The sequence below is a fragment of the Triticum aestivum genome, chromosome 1B, assembly GCF_018294505.1.
Source record: "Triticum aestivum cultivar Chinese Spring chromosome 1B, IWGSC CS RefSeq v2.1, whole genome shotgun sequence".
NCBI lineage: Eukaryota > Viridiplantae > Streptophyta > Magnoliopsida > Poales > Poaceae > Triticum > Triticum aestivum.
In genome coordinates this window covers 626,314,456-626,322,419 of record NC_057795.1, presented here as the reverse complement: position 1 = coordinate 626,322,419, position 7,964 = coordinate 626,314,456, and the positions used below count along the sequence as shown (strand labels likewise).

The 7,964-nt window shown below is 48.5% G+C and overlaps 1 long non-coding RNA gene across 6 annotated transcripts; it reads left to right on the top strand.

Annotated features, from left to right (window-relative positions):
* The first annotated feature begins 1,907 nt into the window (after positions 1-1,907).
* LOC123143183 (uncharacterized) lies at positions 1,908-4,904 on the top strand. 6 transcript variants are annotated; one of them, XR_006470724.1, is made up of 6 exons: positions 1,908-2,459; positions 2,578-2,620; positions 2,695-3,334; positions 3,534-3,620; positions 3,730-3,775; positions 3,871-4,904. It is a non-coding gene; the product is annotated as an uncharacterized lncRNA (long non-coding RNA). The 6 variants fall into 6 exon arrangements; XR_006470725.1 differs by having other exon boundaries at positions 1,908-2,462; XR_006470727.1 differs by having other exon boundaries at positions 1,909-2,459; positions 2,578-3,334; positions 3,871-3,919; positions 4,013-4,904.
* Positions 4,905-7,964: the final 3,060 nt, after the last annotated feature.

Here is a 7,964-nt window from a genome sequence, read left to right as displayed (position 1 = left end):
TCGCAGCCCTACCTAGGCTCAGGAGAGAGGTCCCCACCGGTCTTCCTCCTAAGCACTCCGGGGTCTGGGCCCATCGCCCGTTGCACTCCGGGTCGTTGCGAGCAGGGCGGACTAGGCTCCACCACTACAGGATGGTGTCGGCCCAGCCGTGCCGCACTACTAAACTAGACGTCTGACAAAGCTTCGGCTGATACTGCGACGTCGAGGCCCATATCTATTCCCGCGTGGTGGTTAGTTCGTAAAGGCCAGAGGCCAACTCAAAACAAATACCCAAACCTGTTAGTGCATTGGGGGCTCGCGGAAACGAGCAGAGACTCACGATAAGGTGACCCCGTCACCCCGTCTCATGGGCTTACGACAAGGGCCCAGACTGCCCGCAGTGCCACGTAGAAAACTCGCGGGTGCTCAGCGGGCCCGCCCGACTTTCACATCAACTCGTGGGTACCCCTCAGGGCCGACCCAACTTCAACAATGGTCTCAAGTAAAGTCAAGGTAACTGTGTGTCCAGACATCAAGGGGAAAACCCGAGGAATCACCCCCGATGGATTCCACTCAATGTAATCATCAAGGTGAACGTAAGAGGGACCACCCTCGAGGTTCACACTTGAGGTGTTGAACGACAGAGCCGTATCGGGAATGGTGAAAGAGTTAATCACCCTCGATGGCCACGACCGAATAGCTACACTACAGAATTATCATCGGGAGTGCGTTATGAGGGATCATCCTCGGCACCCGATAGTAGCTCTGCAGAGTCGAGCAACTAAAGGGGCGTGATGTGATGTGAGGTGTCAGGCTCTGGTCGTCGATCACGCTGATCGAGTCGTCGAAGATGAAGCAGGGGCAACAAGGACAATGTGGGGGTCACTGATGGATCACTAACCAACCTATACTAAGCAGTTTAGGATAAGCAGGTAAGGTACAGTGAGCATGTTACAAAAGCAGGCTATGCATCAGAATAGGAGCAATCAATAACAGTAGCAAAATCTAATGCAAGCATGAGATTATAGAATGAGCTATATCGGGATGATCAAAGGGGGGGGGCTTGCCTGGTTGCTCAGACAAGAAGGAGGGTCCTCGTCGACGTGGTCGATCACAGGGGCATCATCAGCGGTCTCGAGGTCTACCGGAGAAGAAGAGGGGAAGAAACAGTAAATACATAGCAAGAAAGAGCATAACATGACAACAGGCAAAGCTAGAAGTGTTCTAACGCGGTGCTAGGTGATACTGGCGAAGGGGGAAACATCTGGGAAAGTTTTCCCGGTTCCGGACGTGTGTCAGACAGATGAACCCGAGGGGAAAAGTTCAATGTTTTCTATGCTAAGGACATGTGACAGATGAACGGACTGTGTATTTGGATTCGTCACATCGTTCTGAGCAACTTTCATGTATAAAACTTTTTCATCCGAGTTACGGTTTAATTTCCATTAATTTTCAAAGTTTTATTAATATTCTGAAATTAATTTTAATCCGAAAATAAAAGCTAAAATGCTAGGCGCACCCAGCGCGGTGTACGCAAGAGTGTACCCAGTGGCTGACAGGTGGGCTAGGGGGACCCAGTTGACCAGTCAACGTTTGATTGGCCAACAAGGGTGGGACCCCCCTGTCATAGACTGTTTCACTAACTAGCTAGTTAATTTAGTCTAACTAGCATTATTAGGCTAATTAATTTTAATTAGATTAATTAAGCCAAATTAATTAAGTTAATTCAATAATTATTATTTAATTATTATAATTTTTTTTGGAAAACTTCTTTTGCTTTTTTTTAGGGGGGGGGTTGGGGCCCGCTGGCAGTGGCATCTCTACTTTAAGGGATCAAACGTCGTGATGATTCGACCTCGTTCGATCCCCCCACCTCCCTTCTTACGACAACCATCGCGCGCAATGGGCCACGCCCGCATCATCCCAAAAATCGAAGCCCACCGTTCCAAGGTAACCAAGTCACACGGCCTGTCCGTCGACGTCCCACGTTTCTTACCCACGATCGAACCGTCAGAAGCCAACTCACGCACACCCAATCTTCCCCACACTCGTACTTCTTCACAACCGCAGCCACCGCCGCCAATCTCCTCTCCCACTCCGTTCTCCTCCCCATGTCGCCGCAAAGATCTCCGCTCCAAATCTCGTTCCCCTTGCTACGGTGCAGATCTCCTCCGTACTACAGTCCCCCATGCCGTGGACACCGAACACCACCACCACATCCTTGGCGGCTGTGTCGCTGCCCTTCTGCTGGTGGCAGCTCAACGCCTGCTTGCTACCGTAGGGGCACCGGCGGTTTTATGCTGCTGCTGCTGAGTCGCCGTTGTGGTGCTGCCGACGAACCGCGAGCCGGTACACCGGCGTTATCCCCTCCGCGTGGGCAGACCTGGACGGAAGGCAACGGATCCGGCGCTCAGCGCCTTTCACCTCCAACGGCGCGGCCTCCTCGACTGAGCGGCGACGGCTCGACCTCCTCTGACTAGGTGGTAGGACGAAATCCCACCCTCTCTTGCTTCTTGACTTGGTTCAGTTGTTTTGGTCCGATTTGGTTTACTGCTTTAAATACCTAATTATGGTTTCATCTTCCCTTTTTGTTGTCAGTCATGCGAGCTGGGTTTTTGCTGCTTGGATCTCCACTCTACAGGTTGTGGGAAACCACTAATGACAATTTATTTTGAGATTGCCATATTCTTTCTACCTAACTTGTGTTCTGTATAGACTGTACAATGTTTCCTTTTCTGGAACTTTAGAGGCCTGATCAATTGAACAAGTATATTGGGGAGAGTGAATCAGAAGTAAGGAAAATATGAACCTGTGCAAGCACTAACTCACCATACATCCTATTTTTTTGAGGTAAAATTTTTTGTTTAGCTGATTGCGTGTGTGGATTTATTCTTTCGGGAAGACTTGGTAGTTACTTTGTACAATTATGAATGTGTGGTACATCTGTCATGTGATTTATGAATGCGCAACGCGTGGAATTAAATTGTTTGACCATGCCTTCCTTGTTTAGGTAAAACTAAGTAGTTGTGGCAGCTTTGGATGAGAGAACCCAATTCCTGGTAAATTGGACATCATCGATGAGTTCGTCGAGTTTGATTGAACTCTCACACTTTGAACATGCTCTATTTAAAGCAAGGCCATCCGTGATAAATAGAGATCTGAACATGCTCGAGTTCGGTGGATTTGAACCCAATATTCTGTATGAATGCTTTTAACAATGCTTTGTCAGGCCGTTCCTGCCGATGCTGCTGTTCATGCCGTCCCCCCAGTGCTTAGCATCACCGGCAACAATTTCAGCGCTGTCCGACAAGGTGCTCTACAGGGACAACCTCCGTCGACCTGTCATCGAACTTCAGTATGTGTGCTTTGTTCTCTGAAACTGAATTCAGACCTTGAGCACTACTTTTATTTGAAAGAAAATATGTGCGTGATTCCTAGCATAGCTTGGTATACACGAATTGCAATCTGGACGTTTTTCTCTGTGTCGTCGTCCTGCCTTCTGGTTCTCTGTTATCTGTCATCTTATATCTCTGAGTTGTTGGCTGCATGCGCAGCTGCTTTAGGTGGGAGCAGTGACTAGCATTGACCAGGAGGAGCAAGAAGCACCGACAGCTACCATTGCTGGCTGAGCTAGCTGCTAGGTTGCCTCTCTCTTTCCCTCATATATGTGGGTTTGCAACAGCCAAAAATATGCTCGTGATTCTTTGTTTTCACTAACAATCCATATTTGGATGCCTTCTTTCTACCCAGCTTCGGTTACTTGCGACGGGTTGTAGGCTGCAAGTTAGAAGAATCGGTACTGAAAACGTCTTCTGAATGTTTAAAAAGCCAATGGGGTAGAAAGCTGTAGAGATAATTGATTTGTTTCCATATCCATCTTTCTGTATTCAGACTCGGGGGAGAAGATGCTTCATGCTGATGGTATATAAGCTTGGCATAGGTATGGACTTCAATGTCAGGTTTTGGTGAGTAGCCTGAGCTTCCTGTTCTCATTCAGAATGAAAAAAAAAATCAATTTCAGAGTTCCTTGCAGAATTTAGAAGATCAATGCACTGTTGCATTTTCACCTGTCGGCATGTTTAAAAGACCATTTTCTGATGTTTTGATGACCTGATGTATTGATTCTTGAGGTGTGTGACCAACTGATCATGCAGTATGTACTTTCATCTGTTTCTAAATAGATGGTGCTTTTGTACATAGTGAAGAAGCATTGCAAGACTCCATCAGAAAATGGACCCGCGGTAGACTGCATCCGCATCGGAGCACGGGCGATGCCTACATTGGACAGCGGCAGAGTGTGCAAAGTCCGCGCTTCTGACGGTCCTTCACCACCGACTGCCGTGCTCTCTGCCATCCTTCTTGCTCCTCCCCATCTCTATGCCACAGCTCGCAGGCTAGCCCAACCTTTGCTGCCTTCCTTTCTGCCTCACCTCCCTGGAACTATCTGCACCGGCCTGACCTTCTTTTGTGAGCCAGGAACTTGGGCGCGGTTCAATCTTTTTTTGTGGGCTCAGTTCAGTCTGTGGTGTGGTTCGGTTCAATGAAAGAACGAAGATGACTTGCGTGACCGCTCCTGTGTGAGATAGAAAATTGGTCTTGCAGTTTGGGCTTGCAGAGTTGCAGTTCAGTTATGGTGTGGTTAAGTGGAGAGTAAAGGATTCTCTCAAATAAAAGTTGAGAGTAAAAGAAAGAAAAAGCAAAAGAGAGAGGATAAGAAATGTGTGCTAGAGAAAAAATCCTTCCATTTTTTTTACTCTCCACTGCACCTGGACTTTAATTAGCTGTGGTTTGGGACTATCCAAATTTTGAAGTGTCATTCCTCTCTCCTATGTACAATTTAGTGCTTCTGCCTACTTATGTTAAGATACAACTATTTAGGAGTTTCTGCCAAGTAAATAGAAGTGCGCTTTTCCTGTTGGGCATTAGTATACTTCAGTTCTCTTTTTCATGTTGAGTACACTTCAGTTCTACTAAAACATCCATCTTATTTGTATGCAAATATTTGTTATCATTCAAGTTAGCTGTACATATATACTAAGTTCAACATGCACACAAAGATGATCCGGTTGAGGTTTACTGGCATAATGTGTATCATTGCTCTATGCATACTGAAAAGGTTAAGTATATGGACTAAATTCAGAAAATTATATTACCTCTGTCCTAAAAATCTTGTATTAGATTTATCTACATACGGTTGAATCTAACACTAAAACGTGTCTAGATATATCCGTATCCATAAATTTAAGACAAGCTTTTTGGGACAGAGGGAGTAGTTGCTTGAGATTATTCACAACCTTTTGGCATTCTTAGAATGTCTCGGTCAGTGGAATTCTTGCAAATCATATAAAATTTCGTAAATTACTATGTTTAACCAGAATTGGTTACTTGGTATGTGGGTTGAGAAGGAAGAACGGGAAAAAATGTCCTATAATGATAACAAAATTGACAATGTTGCTTGATGTGCATGGGGTCCTAAAAGTCTTTTGCCCTTCCAAGCATTCGTGTGAAGCTCCGTGTTCATCAAGAATAGGTGGACAATGTGACGATCATCGACGATTTTTGTCTCCCGTACCAATGCATGATGTAGGCGTGGACTTGGGCAAGGGGGCGGCAAGGGGGAGTGCATCAGGACTCCTCAGTTGTGGGTAGTGTTGGCGGCGGTGACTCGGGCCAGGAAGCAACGACCTTCTCATTTACGGGTGGCAGTGGCTAGGGGTTAGGCAAAGAGAGGTGGGCGGTTTTGTAGAGTGGACAAAAAAGGCGGTGTTGGGAGGAAAAAGAACAACAATAACATTGGGTCGTTACCGACGGAGGAGAGGCAGGGGTTCATATTCAAGTGTGGCTAAGGGGGAAGTCGCAAGCAACAAAGTTGGTGGCGGGTTTAGAGGGATGAAGGGCGTCGACGAAGACAACCTTAATAATTTTTTATTTATTTATATGCATAGCCCGTAGCAACGCACGGGCGTTCTACTAGTTAGACTAGAGGGGCGGAGCGGGTCAACGGGCATGCACCCGCGACCGAGGCCACCAGGGGCATTGGCCACGGCAACGGCCGGAGGGGCCGCAGCCATGGCGAGGTCGACCGGGTTGCGAGAGGCGCCGACGAGGCGACCGAGCGGCGGACGGGGCCGGCAGCGAGCCGGAGCGGAAGGGGAGAGCGGGGCGAGCGCCGTGCAGGGTCGCGGTGGTGGCCGGGGCGGCCGGCGGAGAGGCGGGGTTGCAAGGGCCACCGCAGGCACGGCGCTAGGCAAGACGGGTGCGGGGAGGGGCGTCCAGGGGCGCGAACAAGGGGAATGCGGGCAGTGGCGAACGCGGCCTAGGGCGTGGAGCGCGCGGCCAAGGCGGCCAGAGCCAGGGTGTGTGCGTGCTCGGGCGCAACGACACAACTCCAGGCAGGGGAGGCGGGACGCGACCTACGGCGACGAGGGAAAAGGGAAGCGGGGCGCGGGTGCTCACCGTGTGGGCGCACGGGGCCCGATGATGGATTAATAGCAGCAGCGGCGCGACGTAGATGGGAGGGTGGCGGTAGCCGGAGTCGAAGGCGACAGAGGCGACCCAAGGAAGATGACGAAGGGGATCCAGCGCTATAGAGCTCCCCGGATCCAAATCGTCGGCGTGGAGGACGTAGAGGAGGATGACGGTGCTCGGGGACTAGTCGGAGGGGCTCGGGGACGACGGTGGCCGTGGTTAGCACGGCGGCGCGTCCATGGGCGCGCTCGGGCGCTACAGATCTGGAAGGGGGGGGGAGAGAGTGAGTGGGAGAGCGAGGGGCAAGTAGGGAGGGGAGCCCGAGGGGGCACGACGTCGGCGTCCTTATCCACTCGTCGGCGCCGTCGAGCTGGTCCGGTGGCGCCCCCTGTAGCGACCCCGGTCGGGGGAACAGGAGGTCGACCGAGGGAATGGTGTAGTGGGTCGGCTGTGTGGGAGTGGGCCAAAGCCCAGGGGAGCCAGGGGGTTTCCTTTTCCCTTAAGACTTTTGCTTTTTCTTTTTAACAGCAAAAATGCTATGCAATATTTGAGCTGCCAAAAGGAATTCTGCAAAATTGTGGGACTTGGCCAAATAAATACATTACAATATTTGGCACCCGCCACAAAAAGTTTGGGAGGAGTTTGAATTGATTTAGATTTTGCACAAATGGAAAAGCATTTAAAAATGCTGATTTGGAATTGCTTTAATGCCCATGGGAAATTAGCTATCTCAAATGATGTTGAATCACTCATGACATTTAGTTAGTGAATATTTGCAACCCAACGAACATTTTTGTTTTACTATTTGGAGAAATAATTTATTTGACTTTATTTTAAGATTGAATTTGAATTGGTTTTGAATCTAAGTACGATTAGCGACGGTAACAGTGATGACTTGGCATCATTAGTAAGGGATTACTGTAGCTTGATTATCCGGGCATTACACCCGGCCTGAGAGTCATAATTGACCTATTTGGCATTGTGTTACTACTCGGCCCATATTCAATGGCACCTCACTGGCCCAAACAAGTGTACATCATCGAAAAGACACTGAACTCAAATTATAACTTGAAAAGGGAGATATATTCTGAACACTAGAGAATGGTGATGCCCTCATTTAGCCCACCAGTAGTTCGAGGCAATAAACAGTTCGAAACAAAGATATATACAACATTCAGACACTGGCTAGTGACTACTACTGACATAAACATCAAGACATGATTGTTCGTAAGAAGTCTTGCTACACCACCAAAACGCACCCATCTGCAACGCTCAGACTCTCGTGATCTAGACGGGAATGAAATTGTAAATAGAGGAAACTATTACATAGTAAGAGTGACATAGACGAGGATGACCAAATGATAAGGAATATGCATAACAAAAGAGAGAAATACTCATCCAGAATAAGCAGCAAAGTCAACAAGTCATTCGAAGAGGGATGATCCAACACCATCATAATTTGCAGCCCCGCTTCAGCCACCAGTGATCTGGAGAGACCAGCACTCCACCCTTTTGAC